At 38.5% G+C, this 25,711-nt stretch overlaps 1 pseudogene; it reads right to left on the bottom strand.

Annotated features, from left to right (window-relative positions):
* The window catches only part of LOC133758825 (arginyl-tRNA--protein transferase 1-like), a 39,813-nt pseudogene extending 14,389 nt beyond the window's left edge, over positions 1–25,424 (bottom strand).
* Between the last annotated feature and the right edge of the window lie 287 nt (positions 25,425–25,711).

The following is a 25,711-nucleotide window of genomic DNA, read 5'->3' as shown; positions in this document are numbered from 1 at the left end:
ATGGGGAAGGAATCCAATAGTTCACAAAAGGCCGTGTGATTTTCCCCCTTTTCTCCTTTTAACTTAGTGCTTTGGGGGAGTTCTTCATTCCAGTTGTAATAAGGACTTGGGCAGCTGCTTCATTTCTCATCATATGTGGGTGATTACGGGGGAGGATGACTGTCTGTCAAAAGGAGAAGATTGCCCATGGAACGTCTGAAAATATAAAATTGCTTGTTGCAAAGTGATTGCTTGAGTTTATCTGCCATGAGCAGCCTGCCTGGTCTACAGTCACTAAAATTCAAATGAGACCGTCAAAAACAGTTGTGTTGAAGTGTAGCACTGAAAACAAACTTTTCATCATGAATTAACTGATTTTTTTTAATTCTTCAAACTAAGCACTTGAAAATTAATCACTGATGCTATATTACTGTTTATTCTTCAATATTATTCCATTACCAGTAAATAAAGCACTTACTCATTTTACTCTAGTTTTAAGTATCACAATAATGCAATTGTGGTTGATTGTGGTATTTTATTTATTTCCTAAAATAATACTTTATTTCACTATTTACTTATGAACACATATATTATTAACCTTCATAAAATATTTAGTATATGAGACTATCAATGTTCTGGTAAAATTATGTGTATTCATAAAATTTGAGAAATAATCAAATGTAGATTTTACATTTGCACAGGAACATGAATGAATGTGATAAATATATCATATGACTAAAATCCATTAAGAATTTATGGGAATATCAAAATTTTGTGTGTGAATAAAATAGTTTATGAAATGAATAGACAAGTATAAAGTAATTAGTAATGAAATGAGTTTTAGAGAGACTAATAAATACAAATGACTGGTTGAAAATAATGGCCAGCGCCACGGCTCACTTGGCTAATCCTCCGCCTGCGGCACTGGCACCCCGGGTTCTAGTCCCGGTTGGGGCACCAGATTCTGTCCTGGTTGCTCCTCTTCCAGTCCAGCTCTCTGCTGTGGCCCAGGAAGGCAGTGGAGGATGGCCCAAGTGCATGGGAGACCAGGAGGAAGCACCTGGCTCCTGGCTTCGGATTGGCGCAGCGTGCTGGCCGCAGCGGCCATTTGGGGGGTGAACCAATGAAAAAAGGAAGACCTTTCTCTCTGTCTCTCTCTCTCTCTCACTGTCTAACTCTGCCGGACAAAAAAAAAATAATAATACATATACCTGTTTTTATTCCTCACTCTTTTTAAAGGTATCAAAATTTATTTCAGGAATTCACTCTTTTCGGGAAATTTTCATAGAAAAGCCAATTTTTTTTCACTGCTACCAATATTAGCAATTAAAATCAAATTAATATGTGGAGTTATTGAGGTTATTCCCTTGACAAGATGAGTTTTTAATGCCTGAATTGTCCCTTCATCTACTAGTCTACTAAAATGATTGAGAATGCTAGTGAAGAATGGTGTAAAATTCTGCATGAATAATGTATTAATCACCTCAAGTGCTCAACTGCTGAAAAGATTCATAGGTCGAAGAGACAATGTACTCACGGAATAATAAGTACACCAACGGCAAGAGAGGAACATACAATGAAAGGGACCCAAGGTTATGAGTTTATCCCTGTCCTCTCACATCTGGGACTTACAGGACAGTTTAGCGGCATCACCTATAAAGTCCTGTGACACAAGGAAGTCCTAAATATTATTATTAGTGGACACTGAGTTCTTTTATAGGGAGCTGGTCCGGGACACAATGTGAGACACATTCCACCTATGTGACCATCTGTGGAATGTTTTACAACATCAACAACCAATTCTCCAACTCTATTTGGGTGTCCAACAATTCAATTCTGCAGCTTTCAGAATTAGTGAAAAGCTCACAGGTGAAGGGTACAATCCTGACTTTAAATATCAACTATAAACAGAGTACCCATTTTACCCACACCCTTCCCAGCTGACTACAAATTTGGGAGTTACCATGACTTCAATCAGTTTGAATAACTGCCTGGAGTGGCCGGCGCCATGGCTTAACAGGCTAATCCTCCACCTTGCGGCGCTGGCACACCGGGTTCAGGTCCCGGTCGGGGCGCCGGATTCTATCCCGGTTGCCCGTCTTCCAGGCCAGCTCTCTGCTATGGCCCGGGAAGGCAGTAGAGGATGGCCCAAGTCCTTGGGCCCTGCACCCGCATGGGAGGAGAAGCACCTGGCTCCTGGCTTCGGATCAGCGAGATGCACCTGCCGCAGCGGCCATTGGAGGGTGAACCAACGGCAAAAAGAAAGACCTTTCTCTCTGTCTCTCTCTCGCACTATCCACTCTGCCTGTTAAAAAAAAAAAACAACCTGCCTGGAGTGACTCAGAAAACCTTCTAAGATTCTATACAGTTACTATTAAAGATTTATTACAAAAAATTAACTAAGGAACAGACAAATAGGTGAGATGTACAGTACAAAATATGGGAGTTTGGGTGCAGAACTTCCATGTGGTTTTCCCAGGCTTCCAATGTGTCAATATGTTCAGCTGGAAGCTCTCAGAATCTCCTTGTTCACAGTCCAGGCTCCAACCCTTCTCCCTTCTATGGAGGTCGGGATGGGGCTGAAAGTTCCAATCCTCAAGCCACGTGGTTTACTACCCCGTTATTCAGCCCCTACTCTGAAGCTATCTGGGGGCCTCAAACAAGAGTCATCTCATTACCATGTAAGTCATTCTTATAACTCAGGAAACTCCAAGAATTTTAGAAGTTCTAGACCAGAAACCCAGGACAAAGACAATGTATACATATATTTTTCTTATGATAAAGCATCATCCATAATCATTGAAACCCCCAGAGTTGGGTAGGGCATTTAGCCTAGAGGTTAAGACACCCATTAAGACCGCTACACCCTGTATTAGGTACGTGGGTTCAGTGTCTGGTTCCAGCTCCTCACTCCAGGTTCCTGCTAATGTGGATCATGGTAACCATCAGGGATGGTTCAAGTATTTGAGTCCCTGCTATCCACATGAGAGAACTGGATTGAGTTTCTCTATCTGGCTTCGGCTTAGCCTAGCCCAGCCCAGCCCAGCCACAGCACATTGCAGGCATTTAGAGAGTAAGCAAGCAAGTTGGAGCATTCTCTTTCTCTCTCTCAACTTATTTTAAAAAATACATATAATACAAAGTGTCTGCATCTCAAATAATTTTTTTAGAAAAAGAAACCCCTAGACCCCATGGAAAGCAGGTACAAATTGTAAATCTAATTATTAGTCCCAAATAATGCTGACAGGCTAATATGTTCTGCCTCTAACCCAAATATGTAACATTATTTGTGTTTAGCTAATTTATTTTATTACATTGGCCAAGTTTCCCTATCACGATCTAGGTAATTTTGAAAATAAGAATGTGGTCAATCCAGATGGGCTGGGATTAATCTAAATTGTACAAGACAATCTGTAATGAGAAGGCTGCAAACAAAGCTTCATTCATTCAGAATATATAGATTGAATGTCTTCAGATAGCACAAAATCGTTTCCTGCTTCTGCTGGAAGGTATAATCTTTATTAACAGATCAAAATAAAAAATACAATCCCCAATCGATGCCTGACAACGAACAACAGTCTGATTAGAATATATACTTTTCCTGACCTGTCAGTTAGTAGAGCAAGGAAGTACTGGAATACCCTCTGAGACAAGAGATGGCAACAAATGCTGTGCTTAGTTCCCATGTGAACTGAGCAGAAATGTGCCCACATAGACAAAGGACTCAGATTGACTGTCACTAACTGACAAACGGAAGAAAAAGGAACATTTATGTATGCATTCTTTAGCCACGCATGTATACATGTGCCCACATATTTTAGCAACAGATGTATGCATGTATTCTTTAGTTATGTCTATATATATAGACTTTTTATTACATTACTTAAATTAACATCTTAATTTTACTTTCCAAAATCTCCACAAGAGAGAAGTTTAGTATATCTTGCTCCAGAAACAAACTTCCAAAATGACAAACCTTGATTATAAGGTTACATCATAACATATTTTTTTTAAAATCCTTATATTAACCACGAGATTCTCACAAATACATTGCCACAGAACACAACAAGTCAGAGGTCTATACTGACCCTTATACTTCATCTTGGGACAGGGATGGATGTAGAAACCCATGTAACAATAGCTGAGCTGGGATGCCTTCCCACGGAGCTGGCTGGTGAGAGCAATCTCTCAGCGCAGATTAGACACCCAAGGACAGGGGAATACTCATGTCACAGTACAAATGCACAGATGAGACCCAGGATGGAAGGATTTCAGTCCTCTCCACGGCTACGATCTTTCCATCCAACCAGTGCTGCTGGTGAAAGGCACCACAACCACAGTCTGGTCCATCAAGGGCACTCTCTGCCTCCAAGGGTGACCTGCAGAACCTTCTGAACTGGCTCACATTTGGCTTATCGGGTGAGTCGTGTGGATAACCATCCAGCAACATTTCTCTTCCTGGTCAGACTCCTAAGATGTGGCTTTCAACTGAGAACTTGCTGGAGATGACCTCACTACCCTCACCTCTAATTTCTGTGATACATTCTCTGGAAAAGATTCAAAAATTAACTCTTCAAGTGATTTGGGCTGGTTGGATTTGATCTTTGATGGGAACAGAGATGGTGGCTGGCCTTGAGCCTGGAACCCTCTCCAGCAGGGCTTTGCTGCATGAGTTTTAATCTTTTCCTTCCTTTCTGGATTTCCTTTGCTTTTCAACATGGAGAGTTACTCCTTTTGCCTGGCTTAGGTTCTACATGAACTCTCACTGAATGTGATGGTTCACCAGAGCCCAGCATCTCCTCTGTGTCTTGTGACTGAATTAATTCATTAGAATCTTCTTTTTTTGCATTTTTTCTTCTTCTCCTGACTCTCTAGGCTCTGTATGAAATCATCATGTGAATGTTTTAAAGTCACACTTTATACCAATTTATTTATTAATGCAAAGTCACTCACTATATATGTATATATATATATATATATATATATATATATATACATGCATTCTTTAATTGTGGGTGCATGAATGCATTCTTTGTAATGGATATATGCATACATTTGTTTCACCATGTGTGTATGCCTGCATTATTTAGTCATGGATTATGTGTCTTTAGTCATAGATATATTCATGCATTCTTTAGTCATGGATATATGCAAATATGCATATGTGTGTATATATACAAATATATACATATATAAGTGAGCATACTCACATATACAAGTGTATATGTATGAAAATGTATGCATAGATATGTAGATGCATGTACACAAATAGCACATAATGTTGATTTAATATCTGCATTTCTCTTAGGCAGTAAACTACAAGATGACAGACCACAGACTATTTGTCCATCTTGCACCTAGCATGGGAGCTTGGAACTCAACCGTGAAGAAGGAGTCCAGTTTTCAAAAATATGCAATTGGGGGATTCATATTCAGGAAAGTAAGCAGATAAATACAGCTAGGCCTACAATGTCTAGACTAGTACAATGGTGCTTATCAACAGGGCTAGTCCATGCTAATTCTATGGCATAGACAAACAATGTTTAATACATTTCCATACTACCTTGTAGAAATTAATATTCCTTAGCCTTCAGTGTGTTTAGATTTATAACTCATTAAATTTTCACAAGTAGAATAGAACAAGTACTGTTTATATTATTTGGAAAATTTGTTTATTCATTAAATTTGTTATGATAATGTTGTAATTACATGCATTATGATTAAATGCTTTCTGTGGATTGAATAAAATGATTGATTCCTATAGATTATTTTAAAAGTGGCTATGGGAAATAAGCACAATATAATAGAAAGAGCATAGCACAGACTCTCAGAGCTGCATTCAAAACCCAGATGATCCAATGATTACCAGTTACCTATTTGGGGGGAGATTATCTTAGTTTTGCAAATGTTCCTTCATTTATAAAAATGATAATGCACTTTCTTATGACAGAACATTGTTATAGGATTCATAAAAGAAGGTAGGTGATAAATTTCTTAGGTTCCAGCTCAGTGTCTAGAGCTATGATTCTGCAGATGATCAAAAGCTAGTGATATTACTTTATTATATTTTGTAATCTACTTTGTTAATGAAAAGTCCAATGTACTCAATGTTTCTAAAACAGAGCAGAACTAAAAGTATTGACTTCAAAGTCATTTGTGTGGACAAGAGATTTGAGCTAGGAGGGAAAATCAAGGAAACAAGATGGTGAACTCAGCAGCTGATGGATATGCTTTCAAAGGACTCTATTGATACATTTGTTGAAAAAATATTACCACCCACACTTATTACAGGCTATGAATACAACAATAGGTTGCCCAAGTATATATTCTGCTATTATTACTTTTTATTATACTACAATGAACATGAAACAAAGTTTTGCTCCATTGTCTGTGGTCCAGTAAGTCATACGGATGCTATTGGAAAATTTCTTAACTCCCAAAGAATAATGCCATAACTCAACTATGCACCGTTATGATTATTATGATGTTCTGAAAAGTTGAGGTTAAAAGATCTGAAGTTACCAGCAAAGACTTTGTTCTGCACTGAGGGCCTTAGAAAGTTGTCTCATCTATTTGTTTGCAATCCTCATTCTATCACTGAAATTAAGCAGTGAAGATTTACCTGTTAACATTTCTAATTATTCCTTAAAAAACAGCATTAAGATGATCAGTAAAAGTAATGTCGAAGTATGAAACTTAAATGCATGCATTTTATTGGCAATTCTCCCTCTGCATCCCTCATCATTCATGGGCCACCCTGTTACTATCAAGTGGATTGGGACAAACAAAGAATAAAATAAACACACCCCCCTCTTTATGTATCTCCCAGTTCAACCACGGAACCTTCACTCCCGATCTCAAAAGTTGCAAAAATTATCTTAATTTGTCAAGCCCTGTATCAACTAGGTTAAGAAGAAGTTATGCCCATCCCATTTCCCATATCGCAGTAATGCTATTGAGAAAAACTAATCATTAAATATCACAGTCATTTGTATGGACAAGTCATTTGAGCTAGAAGGGAAAAGTCAAGGAAATTAGATGGAGAACCCAGCAGCTTACGGCTAACTTACTTTCAGATATGACCCCTTTATTGAAAAAAATACTACCTTCCACACTATGATAGACTATGAATACAATAGTATGCCCAAGTATATATTCTGCTACTATTTATCTTTTTTTTTCTTCTTTGTAAAGACTTGGAGAAAATTGGGAAAGAAGAGAGGGAGGGAGGATGAGAGAGAGGGAAGGGGGAGGAAATAAGGATGAAGGAAACATTATTATATTGGGATTATATCTATGAACTATAGTGAACCTGTTAAAAACTAAAAATTTTAGGGGCCAGTGCTGTGGCGTAGAGGATAAAGCCACCACCTACAGTTCTGGCATCTCATATGGGCATAGGTTTGAGTCCCAGCTGCTCCTCTTCCGATCCAGCTCTCTGCTCTGGCATGGGAAAGCAGTAGAAGATGGCTCAAGTCCTTGGGCCCTGCACCCACACGGGAGACCCAAAAGTGCTCCTAGCTCCTGGCTTCAGATTGGCTCAGCTCCTGTGGTTGCTTCCTTCTGGGGAGTGAATCAGCAGATGGAAGACCTCCCTCTCTCTCTCTTTGTCTCTCTTTCTGTCTCTGCCTCTCTGTAACTCTGCCTTTCAAATAAATAAACAAATAAATATTTTAAAGCAATTAAAAATTTTTAAAAGTCTCAGGTAAATCCTATTAAACACAAATGGAAATCAATGTGTTTTCTCTTGTTCTGTTGCAATACATTATTCTTTGGAGATATTTCCTGCCTCTATATGAAGTTTTTCTGTTCACTTATAAAATAACTGAAAGTTTGAACCCTTCTAAAATAATCCATTTGGGTAGGTATTGTGTCACAGTGGGCTAAGCCACTGCTTGAGATGCCCACATCCCATATCAGAGTGCTGGTTTGAGTTCCAGCTACTCCACTTCTGATTCAGCTCCCTGCTAACATACTTGTGAAGTACCTGGGTCCCTGTCATCAATGTAGGAAATTATGGATGGAGTTCCAGACTCCTGACTTTAGCCAAACCCAGCCCCAGGGCCAACCCAGGTGTTACAGACATTAGGAGAGTGAACCAGAGTGAGTAAGATACTGCTCCCCCTCCCTCTTCTCTTCTCTAGCTATCACTTCTGCCTGTTTAAATCAGCCAGTCTTTATAAAAATCTAATTCATGTAATAAATTTTAATGTTTATGTAATAGAAACATGCAAATATACATAAAAAGAAGAGAGACGAAAATACACTTAATGATATTTAAGCTAAGTATTTTAGGCAAATCTTATCATATATAGATTTAAGTCCATAATCTAAGTACCCAGGTGGGGTGTCATAATTTTACACACAACTTTAACTAATATGCAACTGAAACCAGTTAATACAAACAAATAAAAAACAAAATGAATAAAATGTTTATTGCTTCTCCTAACCAACATAATATATACTCTTTAATGTCTGCCCTTTCTGAAATACAGCTTTAATTCTGGAGTACCACTTCCCACCTTCAAATTTCTCTCCCGCCCCCTTTCTGTTTCTCTTGCTCTCACTCTCTCTCCCAGTTAAACACATTATTCAAATTGTGATTCTTTGGTGGAGAAGGATAGTAGAATATTGGAAATATGAGGACTTCAGAAAGTTTGTGGGAAATGAAATTTAAGAAAGCATTTATTTTGCTGCAAAAACAATTGAAATCCATACAAAGATTTTTCATACTATACATTTTTCCACAAAGTTTTTGAAGTATCTTCATACACAAGTAGAAAGAAACCACAAGAAAGATAATAACTAAGTGATATTAGGTGCAGACTTCTATAACAATATTCTGCCTTTGCTCTTCAAAAACATTTCACGCAGTCACACAATCCTCCTTTAAGCAGATCACGTTCAGAACCCAATTGGATGTAAGCAGGAGTTAGCCACAGCTCACCAAACACTTCATCACATTATCTGATTGAATTTAAATTGTTTTTAGGTAATTCAAGGAACAGAGCTGGGTTCTGGAAATAACAACACTTTCCCTCCATAGCAAGTCAGGTTTCCCTGCTCATCTGTTTTTAAAGTTAAATCCCTTTCATCCCCAGTGTGAAATTTTTCAACAAAGTCGGATTTGCTATTAAAGATTATGCACAATGATACTTAATGCCACCCAGCATGCAAACCAGGGACCAGACATGAATGGTAATCTCAATTCTACCTCCAAAGTTCTGTTTCCGGGAGTACATGTGTGAATTTCAGATATCAAAGCTAGTTTCATAGGTTCCCTCCTGTCGTGTTTTAAAACAGTCTTTCAAAATTATGGAATTCTAACCATTTATTATGTGTTTGGCCCCAAGGCTGGATGACTTCAGTAAAGCAAATTAGAAAATATCCCAGGCATATTATTACTCCTATTTCCTGAACTGTGCAAGAGGTGCATATCAAATCACCAGCAGTAAAGCCCTTATAAAAACCTGGCTGAAATTTATCTTTGCTGCTCATTAGATGCCCTTAGGTTGATTGTGACACCAACCAGTGTGGGGCACCATTTTTCACTAACCTCCATAAGATACAAAATCAGCTTAAAGTAATAGATTCCATAAGAAAAGCAGACATGACATGGTTAGGTAAATTTGGGACATAATAGGAAAGTGGAATTAAATGGAGCTTAACTGTCTGTCTTGTAAGACTTTTCAAGCATTCAATATATTGATTTAAATTACAAACTCCACGGAATGAGAGGAGACTTGCACGGTTTCTCAAAGTAGTTGTGCACAAGGCGACAGCGTGTCCACTGCAAACATGAACACAGGGCTTGCTGCTCTAAGTGAACACAGAGTAGCTCTACATGTTCCAGTAAGGAAATGCCACCTTCCTTTCCCTGTCTGCCTGTGACACAGTGGATGAGAGGCAGTCTGGAGAGACAGGCTCAGCATGCTCAGATTCCAGGACTGTTGCTTACCTGCGATGAGGTCTTAAACAAACTACCGCAATCTCTCTGTATCTTGGGAAAAAAGATTACCACTATAATGTGTACTCCAAGACTTGTAAGACCTAAATTATTTGCATTCTTAAAGTGCTCAATAGAACAAGTACCCACTAAACATCATTTTCTTTCCCTCTAGTTCAAATCACACCCAAAACTCAGAACCCCTGTGCCGCCACCTGGCAACTTTGATTATTTTTTTTTTTTTAATGTTTTTCTCTGACCCGAGACAAGAACACAACCACAATATCCTACCTTGTCATTTAATTTGTGTTTTCCATTTTACTTTGTCAACAACTGGCATTTAGATAACTTAACCTTTCCAGTATGTTATGAACTCTGCATATCCAACCCTCCAAGTGCACAGGCTATTAAGAAGGCCCTTAAAGAGCAGTGCTCATGTTAAAAAAAAGAAACTCAAATGCCACACAACCCAACAGAGTAAGCTACTGTGTTTTGTGAGGCTAACCTTGCCCTTCTCTGCATCTAATGTCCTTCTCAGAACAGGAAAATTATACATAACTGGTCCCACAGTATTGGGATGGAAATAATGTGTGTGGGTTCTGTTTCATGCCTTCAACTTCAGGTTTCAGCCTTTATCTCTGTCAAAAAGAAAAGGTAAACCAAGGCCTTTCCAACTGTCAAATTTAATAAATAGTCCATGTAGAGTTCAGAGTGACATATGAGAATTCTATTATTAATAATGTAAAAAATTTAGATAATGTACAAATAAATTATATCATGTCCATGTTAAATCTGCACAAGTCTACCTTCCACAACACCTGCTCTGTCTTCACCCCTGTTTTTAACAAGCTCCTCCCCAAATCAAACACTTGTGATGCAGCTTTTGTCATTCTTGACCTTCCTACAACTTGGGAAGTTGACTCCTGACTTGCGCCATTTTCTTCTCCTGTAATACACATGGGATGTGACCGTCCCAATTTTTCTTTTATCCCTCGAGTCTCCCCTTCTCAGTCCCCTACATTGCCCTCGAGTGTTCTGACTGCCTATGCTTTGAAGTTCTAGTGCTTATCTCTATGCATGTCTCAGCATTGCTCTCAGATCCTTTGCCTCTACCCAGGATTTTAACCACCTCTAGATTCATTATTTTAAGACTGGTTCATTCATTCATCAAATATTATTTCGATGTCCGTTTGTTCAAAAACCCATGACAGGAACAGAACGCATGGATGAAATCACAGAACATGCACACAGAGCCATATACACATATGTATTCACATGCACACATACAAGCAGTAGTAAATCCGTGAAATAAATGGAACTGATGCTAGGCTGGGAACGAAGTGACTAGAGAGGCTAAGAAAGAAAGAATAGCAAAGTCAGAAATAATCATATATTAAGAATCTTAATCATAAAACAAGTCTGAACACATTCTTTGTACATAAAAATACACAGAGCATATACTCGTACCATAGTGGAATTCAATTATATGTCAATAACAAAACTGACGCAAAAATCTCTATGTGCTATTTAAATTAAATAGCAATCTATTACTAAATAATTAATTTCTGAAGAAGGAAATTATAACAGAAATTATGAAATATTTAACTGATACTAAAAATATGATACATTAAAATTTGCCAACTATAGCTAAAGCTAGACTTATAAGGAAAAATATGCAGCTATGTCACATATCAGAAAACAAGAAATGCATTTGAAGCAATAATTTAAGAGGAAAATAATCAGTAAATACAAGAAAATGTAAGAAAGATAATTAGGTTGAGAAAAGAAACAAACAATAGAGAGGACAAAGAAAAAAAGTTGTTTCTTTGAAAAGTATTACGTAGCTGAAAAACCCTTAGCTTATTAAAAAGTCTGACTCTGAGAAGGGGGAGAGAGTTACAGAGACAGAGACTCAATCAAGAAATGAACATCAAGAGCTAAAAAGATTTAAGCACATTCTACTGATATTAAAAAGATGACAGTGTGGGGCCATTGTATCACTGTGGGTTATGCTGAACGTGGGACTCATGCATTCCATAGGAGTGACAGTTCAAGTTCTGGCTCTTCGACTTATGATTCAGTCCCCTGCTAATGTACCTGGAAGTCAGCAGATGGTATTCCAAATTCTTGGGTTCCTTCACCCACATGGGAGACCTAGACAGAATTCCTGGCTCCTGGCCTTACCCTGGCTGAGCCCTGCCTGTTGCAGGAATTTGGAAAAGTGAACTAGCATGCAAAACAATCTCTGTCTCTCATTCTCTCCATTACTTTGCATTTCAAATAAATAAATAAATGCTTTTAAAAATGTTATATTATGACTAGTTTAATGAGACAAAGTTGAAATTAGAAGTAAAATGGAAAAATTCCCAGAAAATCAGACACTCCTCAAAACAAAATAAGACGAAAAATTGAATAGCTATTTTTTTAAGATTTATTTTTTATTTATTTGATAGGCAGAGTGACACAGAGAGAGAGAGAGCAAGATCTTTCATTGACTGGTTCACTTCCCAAATGGCCACAACAGCCAAGTCTGGGGCAGCATGAAGCTAGGAGCCTTCCACATGGGTGGCAGTGACCCAAGAACTTGGATGTGAAGCAGAGCAGCCGGGACTCAAACTGGCATTCACATGGGATGCCCAAGTCACAGGCAGCAACTTAATCCACTGCACCACAGCATCGGTGTCCTAATTAACTACTTAAAATGATGAAATCCATAATTTACCAAAGCCCCATCCCACACATTTACACATATATAATACAAAAAAATGGTACAAGATTACATGACTTCACTGGTAAATTCTTCCCAATATTTAATTATATACAGCATCTTTCAGAGTGAAAATAAAGGACAATTCCTAAAATGTTTAATGAGGGGGCCAGTGCTGTGGCGTAGCAGGTAGGGTCACTGCCTGCAGTGCTGGCAACCCATGTGGGCACCAGTTCATGTTCCGGCTGCTCCACTTCTCATCCAGCTCTCTGCTATGACCTGGGAAAGACGTAGAATATGGCTCAGGTCCTTGGGCCCCTGCACCCACATGGGAGACCTAGAGGAGGTTCCTGGCTCCTGGCTCCTGGCTGTGGATCGGCGCAGCTCCTGCTGTTGCGGCCAACTGGGGAGTAAACCAGCAGATGGAAGACCTCTTTTTCTGCCTCTCCTTCTCTCTCTGTGGAACTTTGACTTTCAAATAAATAAATAAATTTTGGATGAAAAAAATGTTTAATGAGGCCAGAATATAAAACCTTAAGATATCAGAAAAAAGCCAGTGTCACGGTTCACTAGACTAATCCTCTGCCTGCGGTGCTGGCACACCGGGTTCTAGTCCCAGTCAGGGCGTCGGATTCTGTCCCAGTTGCTCCTCTTCCAGGCCAGCTCTCTGCTGTGCCCCGGGAGTGCAGTGGAGGATGGCCCAAGTGTTTGGGTCCTGCACCCACATGGGAGGTCAGGAGGAAGCACCTGGCTCCTGGCTTCGGATCAGTGCTGCGCGCCAGCCATAGTGGTCATTTGAGGGGGTGAACCAATGGAAGGGAGACCTTTCTCTCAGTCTCTCAGTCTCTCTCTCTCTCTCTCTGTCTAACTCTGCCTGTCCAAAAAAAAAAAAAAAAAAAGATATAAGAAGAAAAGAAAATTAAAATTACAGCATAATTCTAATCTTTAACACAAATGTGAGTTTTACAAAGTATTAGTAAACCAAACACAGTGACACGAAAAATGATACAACGTGACCTACTTTGTCTTATTGAGGAATGAAAAGCTGATTTTATGTTTTTAAAGGTAATTGATGGATTTGCCACATTAACAGAAAATCTTATTAATAGTTAATGGGAAAGTATTTTACAAAATTTGATATCCAGTAATCACAAAAGCTGTTAACAAAGTAGAAATAAATGGGAAAACACTAACATCAATCTGATAGATTGCTGCTAAAAGTCTAGAGTGACCATGTTTAAGATTTCTTCAGATTCTGGCTATAAGACAAAGATATTCAATGTCACTATACAAGTCTCCCTAGCCAGCATTATAATGTGAAAACAAAAGCCTGTTTATAATTTAAACGAAAAGAAGTAAAATTATTATTTGAAGAGCACATGTAGAGTATCCAAATTCTAGCCATACACGAATTAGAGAATCAGGAAGTTTTGCAATCATTCTGGATAAAAAGTCAATAAAAGTATCAATTCTATTCTTTGTACTGGCAAATTAAAACTACTTCTTTAAAATAATATCACTTATCATAGCATTAAAAAACATAAAATACCAAAGAACAGATCAAACATTACGTGTACAAAATCCTTGCACCAGAAAAATATAAAACTTTGCCAGGAGAAGGTAAAGATTATCGGAATAGAGGAAGGGAAATGTCACATTTGTGGACTGCAAGAGTTTCCAAAGTAGTGCACAGCTTCAATGCTGTGCTTACAGAATCCTTAAAAAGTATTTGGTGAGACAGGAATTAATAAGATGGTCCTAAAACTAAAAGACATACCAAAGACCAAAAATAGACAAGAATAAAGCAGGAAATTCAACATAACAAGAATTATTGTTATTCTGCAATAATTATGGAAGTGGGATACTGGTACAAGCAGAGAGAAAAAGGCCAGCTCAACTGGATAGATAGTCCATATCTAGAATCCCATAGAATGGACACTCGCTTTAGATAAACTGGCACTATAAAGTAGAGGCGAAAGGAAGCCTTTCTGTCAACGACACCAGGACAAGGGAAACCTAAAAGGTTAAAAAAAAAAAGAAAAGCATGCCCTCCACTCTACAATATACACAAATAAATTGGAGTGGATGCTATATATGTGAAAGGTCAAGATAACATTATCTTTTTGACCTTGTGGCATGGAAATCACAAACAGGAAATAAAATGCTCTGACACAAAGAAGTTGGGTAAACCAGACTACATTAATGTTAATCTGACCAGCTCCCTGCTGGGCACAGCCAAGGCGGGGGAGGCCATCCTTCATCCTTTGACTTGCTATGTGTACAGGTGAGCTGAGTGGTCCATGTCATTTCATTTGCAGGGAGAACTGTAGTATTTGCCATTCTGTGTCCTGCTTACTTCACTCAACATTATGTCCTCTGGTTTATGTATGTTTATTTAATTTCAGAGGCTGGTAGACTTGGAGAAACAGAGAAACAGACTTTATGAGCTACAACTTGGTGGCTTACTCTTCATTCTTGTAATTTTCAGAAACTGGATCATTACAGAAATATCCAGTTTTGTTTTGGATAGCACATTCCTGCCTTGGAATTTGATTTTCATTTCTTTCATCAAAGATATAGAAAGTGAAAACAAAACCAGTATGAATCTTAAATTTACAATACATACAATTGGCAACATTCCCATATTAACTGTGTAATAAAGATCGCTAGTTAATTGAGAAGGAAAGGAAGACAAGGATTTTTTTTTAATGGGCAAGAAATTTAAAGTTACTTTACTGACGAAAAGAGCCAAACAATCAATGAGCATCTTAAAGACGGCTCAAGGTTGTTGCTGATCAAAGAATTAAACAATTAAAAAGTAAAACTTCAATTGAATACTACTACATAATTCAAATATAAACACACACACACACCCAGGCACCCTGACAATATTATATGGTGAAGAATTAGAATCTTATGCACTATACTAATGAAAATATCAATGCAAATTGACACAAAGACTTTTGGAATGACTTTGGCAAGACAGAGTGAATTTGAAAATGATCCAACAATTCCACTCTTAGATTTGTAACAAACAGAAATACATTTCCATGACCCACAGACAAGTTAAGTAATTTTCATAGCAGCATTATTTGTAACACTACCAGACTGGAAAATGCTAATGTCTGCCAGAAATTGGAAGGCTTAATCAGTTGTGGATTGTGGTGAAATGTCACTATGGGATGGAATGTTAGGAAGAAAATTAACAAGCATCAGCTGCCACAGCAAAAGACTGAATCTCACACACACACACACACACACACACAAGAGGCCTGCAAGAATCACACACACACAAATGGATAAGGAATGATTCAGTTTGCAAATGCCTTAGAAAGCAGGCAATTTTTAGCATTTGAAGTCAGAATGGGGGTTACCTTTGGGGAGAAGAGCAAGTTGGTAACTGAAAGAGCTTCTGGAATGTAAGTATTGGCTGAATTTCTTGGTCTCAGTAGTGTTCACTTTAGGTTGTTGTTTGAGCTGTAATTTCAGTGCATGCGTACTTTTCTGTACGTGAGTTATGTTTCAATAATCAAGATGTCTTATTGAGAAATTTCAATATCATTATCTCTTTGCTTGGCATAAATCCAATGGCTCCAGAGTGCCATTAGGATAAAGACTAGAATTCATGAGAACATTTACCTTGTCTTTTTACCCTCATTTTCTACCCTTGCCATAGAGATATTCTTTCTTCTAAACACACATAACTGCTTTTAATTCTGGCATGGGATTTGGAATTTATGAAATATTCCTATCCACTTAGCTAATTCCACTCACTCAGAGAGCTGTGTAAAAACGGCCAGCTTGGGCTTAAATATTCTCCTTTGTGTTATTTTCAGACCCTGTGGCATCTCAGTAACAACTCTTAAAACTACTGTGTTATCAGTCTACACATCTATCTTTCCATAGAAATCACAGGTATTTTCTTAATTCCTAGTATCAAGCACAATGTTTGGCACACAAGCAACACTTGACAAATATTATTGAATTAGATCATCTTCCCTTCAACTGGTTGAAAATCATAGCTTCAGCTGTCAACAAAAACAGAAACAGCGCATGCTCCAGCATCTTCGTCAGCTCTGTTTTGCAGGTGCCATTGAGAACCATGTGTATTCTGCACCTGTGTGTAGGATGGTCGTGGACGTCTGTTGGGTCCACCTGGTCCAGGGTGAAATTTAACTCCATTGTTTATTGGTTGATTTTCTGCTGGAAGATCTACCCATTTCTCAGAGTGTGCTACTGAAATCCACACTTTTACTACAATGGCATATCTCCCTCTCTCTTCCTTTACATCTATTAATATTTGCTTTATGTATTCGGGTGTTCTGATACTGGGTGCATTTATACTTATAAATGTTATTTCCTCTGGCTAGATTGAACATTTTGTTACATAACAAAAAGACTTGCTACTGCTTTTGATTTAAGAAATATTTTATCTAATAGAAACATAGCTATTCGGGCTCTCTTTTAAATTCTACTTGCATGGAATATCTTATTATGTTCTTTTACTTTCAGTTGACTTGTGTTCTTAGAGATGAAATAACTTTCTTATAAACAGTATATATTTACTGTCATTTTAAATGGTATACACTTGATTTCATTATTTTAAACCCATTAAGTCACTTATTTTTAGTAGGCAAAGTTGATCCATTTAAACTGAAGTAATTATTGACAGGTAATTTCTTATTACCATAATTTTGACTTTTTTGCAGAATTTTTTGTAGTTCATTACTTTTTCTTCTTCTCTCTGAAAATCTTCCTTTGTGTTCTGTGATGATTCTCTAATATTCTGCTTTCATTCTTTGCTTATTATTTTTAGAATACCAATTATAGACTATTTCCTTTCTGATTACCTTGAAGCTTACAAAAACCTTTTTGAGTTATATCAGCTATTTTGAAATCAACGGAGCTTAACATCAATTATAAAGAAAAGAAACAAAAAAATGAGATAATAAATACTAATAAAGAACTCCATACTTGCACTCCATTTCTCTCCTCATTTTGAATTTTTGAGATTCTAGTTTACCTCTTTCTATATTACCTCTTAATATTTTGATAGTTATTATTTTGTTTTTGCTTCTAGTTTTCACAATAAAGACATGAATGTTTTATGCTTCATGTTTAAAATATTGCAGAATCTTTAATTTGCTTATATAATTATTCTTATAAGTGAGTTTTCTACCTTCTGAGATTTTCTTCCCACTCATTTGCAGTTTAAAGAACTCCCTTTAGTATTTCTCTAGTGGTGATAGACTCTTCCAGCTCCTGTTTTGGAATGTTTTTATCTCTCTTTGATATTTGACGGATAGCTTTGCCGAGTACAGCATTCTTAGCTGGTACTGTTCCTTCTCCAGTACTAGGAAAGTATCATTCAACTTCCTCCTGGCCTGGAAGGTTACTGTTAGGAAGTGTATTATCAGTAAACTGCAGCCATTTTACATTTTCTTTCTTTTCTTTTGCAGCTTTGAAAATCCTCTTTTATCTTTCACCATGGAGAATTTGTTCAGATGTCTTCAGTAGACTTGATTGGATTGAATGTGGCTGGTGGCCTTTGCCCTTTCTTTTCCTGGTAGTTGAATTGTTGGTTTAGATGTTTTCTATTTTTAGCTCTTTGAATACACTTTTTACCTCATTTGCATTCTCAAACCACTCATGAACACCAGAAACTCAAACATTTCATACTGTCCCAAAGTTTCCCTAGGCTTTCTTCATCCCTCTGGAATCTTTTATCTTTTTTTCTTCTCAACTGTGTATTGTCAAATACCCTATCTTACAGCTCACTGATTTTTCTGTGTGATCTGGTCTCCCATGTTTTTAATAGTGGTTGGTGCACTTTTTGATTTAAGGGGTTCTGGGTTCTGTTTTATTTATTTTAGTAATTTTTATTTCTCTGTCTAGTCTCTCTGTTAAAGAATTAAATAATTTCTCTGTTCTCTTGAAGTTTGTTCAGTTTCCTTAAAACACCCATTTTGAAATTTTCATCTAAACATTTCAAAATTTTAATTCTTATATGGACTCAATTTCAATTCTTATTTTCTTCCTTAATCAAGGCCATGGCTCAATGGATGTGTCCCATGTTTAGTGTAAGATGTTTCAGCACATTGAAGGAATTAACTGTAGTAATCTGCCTTTGTTTGTAGTTGTCCTTCCAGCAATTCTAAGCAGTATGTTTATTTTCTATGATCTTGCAGACATTTCTGTTGTATTAGCTCTAGATGATGCATGAACTCAAGGTTTTTAAGAGGTTGAGTGTTTTCACCATTTGATTCCTACAATACTCGTCAAGCTCAGATTTGTCCACACCCACTCTCAGTGTACTGTTACAGATGGTCTTGGCAAACTTCTAAAAAAGGTGCAGTATGTCTCTACAAGCCCCTGTGGTGACCAACATCCTGATGCTAGATCACACTGACACTCTACAGCTCTTCTGGGTATTAGGAAGTCTATTCTACTATGTTCTCTCTGCTGCTGGTGTAGACTCACTGACCACTGCTGCTCCAGGTAGCCTCTGGTGACTATGCTTAGAGTACAGGACTGATCAACTGGGGCCACAGAACTTTACTTGGCACAAAGCAGGCCCAGAGCTCCATCTGTAAGCATTGGACTATAGACAGGAACTGTTAGGATGTATTCAATGTTAGGTTTTACCAGCTTGACACTGAATCCCAAAACAATCCTTTGATTTTTTTTAAAAGATTTACTTATTTATTTGAAAATCATAGTTACACAGAGAGTAGAGGCAGAGAGAGAGAGAGAGAAAGAGAGAGAGAGAGAGAGAGGTCTTCCATCCATTGGTTCACTCCCCAGCTGGCTGCAATGGCCGGAGCTGCAGCAACCAGAAGCTAGGACCAGGAGCTTCTTCAGGGTCTCCCACGTGGGAGCAGGGGCCCAAGGACTTGGGCCATCTTCCACTGCTTTCCCAGGCCATAACAGAGAGCTAGATCAGAAGAGGAGCAGTTGGGACTAGAACTGGCGCCCATATTGGATGCTGGCGCTTCAGGCCAGGGTGTTAACCCACTGCACCACAGCACCGGCCCTGACACTGAATCCCAAAACAACCCTTTGATTCTTTGCTGTCTGTCCAAGATGGGAGTATGAGTGATAGAGGTAGCCCCTCTGCAAGCCAGGCAAATGCAATATGGATTTCACAGTCATCAGGCTCTAGGACACACCAGGCCCACATGAAGCTGAGGGTAATACATGCCAAAACATGTTCATCCCAGCAGAACACAGATTTCCTCCTGATATTGAGCATGTCTATGGATTCCATCCACAGGCACTGGCTTAGGGACACAGACTATAAGATCTGCCCAATGTCAGGCTTCACCAGCCTAGCACTGAGTCACAAGACAGAGTCCTGTGGTTCCTTGCTCTCTGCCGAAATTTGAAGGAAAGATGCTAAAGGTAGACTCTTGGCTGCCCAGTCTAGTACCAGATTGGATCACACTTGGGTGTCACAGGTCTTGGGCCCTTTGAAGTCTCAGAGGTGAACACCAGGACCATGTGAAGTGGGCAGTGATATATACCAAAATTAGCCTGTCCTTTGTGGCTTGGGTCCTGTCAGGCTGAGTCTACAGACACTGTCCGCAAGCACCGATCTGGGGGTAGAAGAAAGTTCCTTTGGGCTTTCTCAACTACTGAGTCATATGGAGCAGCCCAGTTCTAAATTCCAAGCCTTGCCCTAAACTCCCTCCCATGCCACATCCCACAGTAGCTGGAGTCTTGTTCCTCTTTATGCTGAAGTTTGGAAGATATTTAGTGGAGGTGACCTCCTAGCCTGATAGCTAAGGAGTGTCCAAATATTCTGTCTACAGTTATAGATGCGGGGCCAGAGGCCATGGTGCCCTATCCAACTCTGAATTTTCTTACAGTTGGTATCCAGGTCTTCGAGCTGGATATGGGGCTGCTGCTGTGGTGTAGCAGGTAAAGCCACCACCTGCAGTGCTGGTATCCTATCTGGGTGCCGATTCAAGATCCAGCTGCTCCACTTCCAATCCAGCTCTCTGCTGTGGCCTGGAAAAGCAGCAGAAGATGGCCCAAGCCCTTGGGCCCCTGCACCTGCATGGGAGACCTGAAAGAAGTTCCTGGCTTCTGGCTTCAGATAGGTGCAGCTCTGTCCACTGCAGCCAACTGGGAAGTGAACCAATGGATGGAAGACCTCTGTCTCTCCTTCTCTCTCTGTGTAACTCTGACTTTGAAATAAATAAATAAATCTTAAAAAAAAAAAAAGAACTGGATGTAATTCCCTCTCCTTCCCCCAAGTGCCAAGTGGAGGCATCTCTCTTCGCAGTGCATTATGGGAGTAGTGATGTAGGCAACTCTTTTCCTCTCTGTCTTCAGCATGACTGCTGTTACTGTCAAATACCAAAGCTAGGCATGGTGGTATGTCACTTGGCTTCCAAAGCTTTTGTGAAGGTGACTTGGTGTGTGAGTAGCTGTTCTAATTGGTGTCTATGGGGAAACTGTCCCTGAAGTGTCTTACTCAGCTACCATCTTGAAATATTATATATGTAAATATATATATATATACTTTAAAAATTGTACCGAAGTAAGATTATGATTTAATTTCATTTTATCATGAACTTTTTGAAGTGCCCTCAAATATTCAATGACATTGACAATTTGGTAATGTTTACAGAGATACTTCTACAGTGTTGAGTTCTTTCAACTGCCAATACTTAAACAGTACACATAATATGATCCATTATCATTACTGCTTACTTTGTACACTTTGCAAAAGGTAAAGAAAATAGAACTCAAATGATAGACAGATGGGGGGTGGGGGGATAAATTATTAGATGGATGGATAGGTTAAAGGGTAGATGTTCATAGATCTTCCGTGTGGTTTGCCTTAGCTAAAGGAAGGCAGTGTAGCAATATTTTAGTTATTAAACAATTGGAAATAAATATATGTAGAAGAATTTATCTCAAGGATATTTGACACATAATCTTTAACACAAAGGGTAGGGTTAATTAAGAAATGTTCCTTGACATAGCAGACTGCTCTAAACTGCTTGTTACTGTTATTTTTGAGATGACTTTGGGTTTCTTTATTTTTTTGACTCTTAGTAGAGATAAAGAACTAATTTTATGATTGTGTTTAATTCTAATTAATTTAAATCCAAGCTGACACTCTGGCTATTTAAACAACTGTAATATTGAATAGCACAAGAACAGAGACCTCACCATGTCTAGAAAGATACGCAGGTCTGGCCTCTTGCCTCCTCTACGATGTTAAACCTCTTATTTAATCTGTTAGTTTTTTCTCTTGGTAGTACTCCTTAATAAAAAACAATGAATTATATATACAAATTTATAGCTGCTTAAATGAAAAAGAGAAGTTATTTAAAACATGTGACCCTGTTTCCTGAAATGGTTTCTAACCTTTACACTCAGAGAACGAGCTAAGTGACATTTCCAAAGATTCTCTAGTGTGTTATTAACTTTAGCTATTTAAGATGTGCTCTGCGCAGTATTTAATAAAAAGTGACTTTTCTCCTGGAGCACAGAAAAATTGTCTTAATCGCAGTATACATCATAAAATAGGTCTCACAACTGTGCCCTGTGATTTCACCTCCTCAAACAATAAGCTTTTCTCATAGTCCCTTCCCTGAGTCTGTCTCCCAGCCTACCTTACATGACACTGAGTGGGAGAACCAGCCCACACGGCCTCTATTTCTCATATATCACTGGGCTAACAGAACAATTCAACAGCTGCTGCCAGAGAAGATAAAGAGAAGAATATTGCCATTTGGTTCTCGGCTCTAAAGTCTGATTTCCTGTCACCGCACCCTCTTTGCTCTCACCCTGTCCCGTTTTTTGGCCCACAGAGTCACCAGAAAGCTCATACGGGGTGGGAGAAGGACAGAAGTTCTCAAACAGCAAATGAGCAAGGTGAATCTCATGGACAGCTCTGCACCCTCCAATCACCTGGCATTTGGTATATGGATGGCAAGGTCCAGCGCAATGGTTCATTCCACAGGCTGTCAAGTCAGACAGAAGAGGCTGTGGGTCTCAGCTTAGGTATTTACTATGACCTTCAGCAAACTGTTTAACTTTGGCATGTCTGAGTACCCCCACCTGTAAAGTGAGTGTATTAACATGCATCAAAATGTGGTTATTTGGAAAAATTAAATAACACATGTAACAATTTAAACTAGTTTTTGGCATAGAGTCAATCCCCAAATGATGGTTATAACAATTTCAAAAGGAGAAAATCAATCAGTGTTGGTGCAACTTAATAACAATGGCCTTAGGAAATATTGATTATTCAGTTAACTTTCTTCCTTAACTCCTATGTTGAATTATGCTCTTTATTCAAATTTTAAGACACTTGGGGTAGCTTTTAATATGTCAGTTATGTAGTCTTAAAAAATAAATATTATAGTTACAAAACCATCTGGTCAAAAATTTGTATTACATTATGCTTCACACAAATTGTACTTAAAATGTTTTTACCAACTACATCAAGAACATGAAAGATGATATGAACTCCACAGGTGATATCTAATTTTTACATATTTTGTTTACAAATAGGAACAGAATATATTTAAAGTGTGCACTTCAATGTTTTGATGCATAATATGTATTTGTGAGAGCATCAACATAATCAAGGTTGTTAAGAGTTAAATAACTTAGGTTCCACATCTAAGTGAGGTCATATAATCTTTGTCTTTCTATATTTGGCTCATTTTACTTAACCAAATGACCTCAAAGTTCATCTGTGTTGTTGCAAATGGTAGGATTTTATTCTTTTTCAATGCTGAAAAAATATTCTATTGTATTTTTCTTCAAAATTTTTATGGAAAATGTACATTATCTTTTTTTTGGTATTTTATTTCATTTTATTTTTTTTAACTTTTATTTAATGAATATAAATTTCCAGTGTACAGCTTATGGATTACAATGGCTTCCCCCTCCCATAACTTCCCTCCCACCCTCAACCCTCCCCTCTCCTGCTCCCTCTCCCCTTCCATTTGCATCAAGATTCATTTTCAATTCTCTTTATATACAGAAGATCAATTTAGTATAAAGATTTCAACAGTTTGCACCCACATAGAAACACAAAGTGAAACATACTGTTTGAGTACTAGTTATAGCATTAAATCACAATGTACAGCACATTAAGGACAGAGATCCCACATGAGGAGCAAGTGCACAGTGGCTCCTGTTGTTGACCCAACAAATTGACACTCTAGTTTATGGCGCCAGTAACCATCCTAGGCTGTCGTCATGAGTTGCCAAGGCTATGGAAGCCTTCCAAGTTTGCCGACTCTGCTCATATTTAGACAAGGTCATAAAAGACAGAGTGAGGATAGTAACCAATGATCCTAAGAGTGGCATTTACCAGGTTTGAACAATTATACAGCATTAAGTGGGGAAGAGGACCATCAGTACACACAGGTTGGGAGTAGAGCCATTGGTGGTAGAGTAGAGGTTATGATTACAAAGGAATGAGGCCCAAGTGCACTAGACAGGGCCTAGAACAAAGGACAGAGTCATTATTAGAGGAGCTAAGAAAGGTGCTGTCTAAGCTACAAGTAATTTTTCTGATTGAGAGGCAAATAGAACCTGACAGAAGGGGCTTGATAATAATTTGGTGGGCTTTAGGCCTTGTAAATTCAGAGGCCCAGACCTATCTATCTCTTCACATGGGGTATATCCTAAGGGAGGTGTGAACCTCCTAGGGAAAGGCACTCTGTTGACTTTCATTACTTGGCTGGCCTGGGAGGAGAGCTGGCCAGGTAAAGGCAGGTGGCATCTCTAACAAGAAATTTACAGTTCTGCCTGCAATGTTGCTGACCCTACTTGACCATCCCCTCAGCTGCAGTGGTCACTTTGGAAGTTGGGCTGAGTGAAGGGCTTTTCAGCTTAGAGCCAATAAGATCTGTGGCTCTGACCTGGGCATCCTTCGACTCCAGGGCAGGTCCATTTCCAGTGATCCAACTCTTGGCAGAGCTGCCAGGGCTCTTCACAAGCTGACTTCTGCTGAAGCCCAGGCTTACCATATTGAAAGCCACTGCAGTGGACTGGCCTGTTGGGTCTCCTTGAAGGCAGATCACTGTACAGATCAGCCATTAATAGGCCTGCCACCCATTGCTTCTGATGCCTAGCTTTCTTTTCCTCCTGGTTTGTGTTAAAGCAGACCAGAGGATGCAAGTCAAGGGAGTGCCCGTGTCCCATCTCTAATCTTCGGTGGCCTGAACTACAAGTCTATAGTCACAGGCATGTTCTGTAGTAGTTTTTCTAAGGTAGACAATGCCCATGAGGAAAATTATATTCTCACTTTAAAACTTTCTTTCCCTTTGGTCTGAAAGGGAGGTTTTTTCTACTTACTGTATACTTCGCTGATGGCGAAGTGAATCTAGCTATGAGATTATTATTTAAGTTCTTATTTTGGGAAAATGTACATTATCTTTTAATTCCATTATTCCATGAACATTTTAAAGCACAAATATTCATGAGTGGACAGTTGTGGTGGAGTGGACAAAATCTACCCATCCTATACTCATGGCTTGTAAAATGCTGTATGTGAAGAACACGAAGGACTGGCAGCACCAGACAGGTGCATGGGTAACTTCGGCAGATGTCAAGACGTGCACAGTCTGCACGTTCCTCTGTGCATTGTCAGCTTTGGCGATATAGACAGCTCAGGTCATTCGCCACTATTTCCTGCAGTACCTACATTTCCTGGCTCACTGTATTTGACCTTTATTTTCTCCTTATTTCCAATAACATAAATAATTTCCCATTTCCTTCCATTGTTTCTTTCTTCTTGCAATACTTACTGCACATTGTTTCCCTAACTTAATCCTAACTGAAGCAGCACAACAAGCTTAGTATCACCACAAATGCACTCATTCTTTTTCCATCAAACGTGCCATTACTTACAGGGTTTTCTATATTGATGAAGCAATGAAGCAATGAAGCAGTGATGAGTGATGGTAGAATATGCTAACTGGCTCTGTTTTAATGTGTTTTTTTTTTATAGCATACATAATTCTTTTGTTTGGAAATCATATAATGGCTACCATTTGCCAAAAATAATCAGATGCATTGTTTCTCTATTTCCTTAATTAACT

This window comes from Lepus europaeus, chromosome 4 (genome assembly GCF_033115175.1).
Source record: "Lepus europaeus isolate LE1 chromosome 4, mLepTim1.pri, whole genome shotgun sequence".
Lineage (NCBI taxonomy): Eukaryota > Metazoa > Chordata > Mammalia > Lagomorpha > Leporidae > Lepus > Lepus europaeus.
The sequence above is the reverse complement of the archived record's forward strand: the minus strand, read 5'-3'. Positions and strand labels throughout refer to the sequence as shown.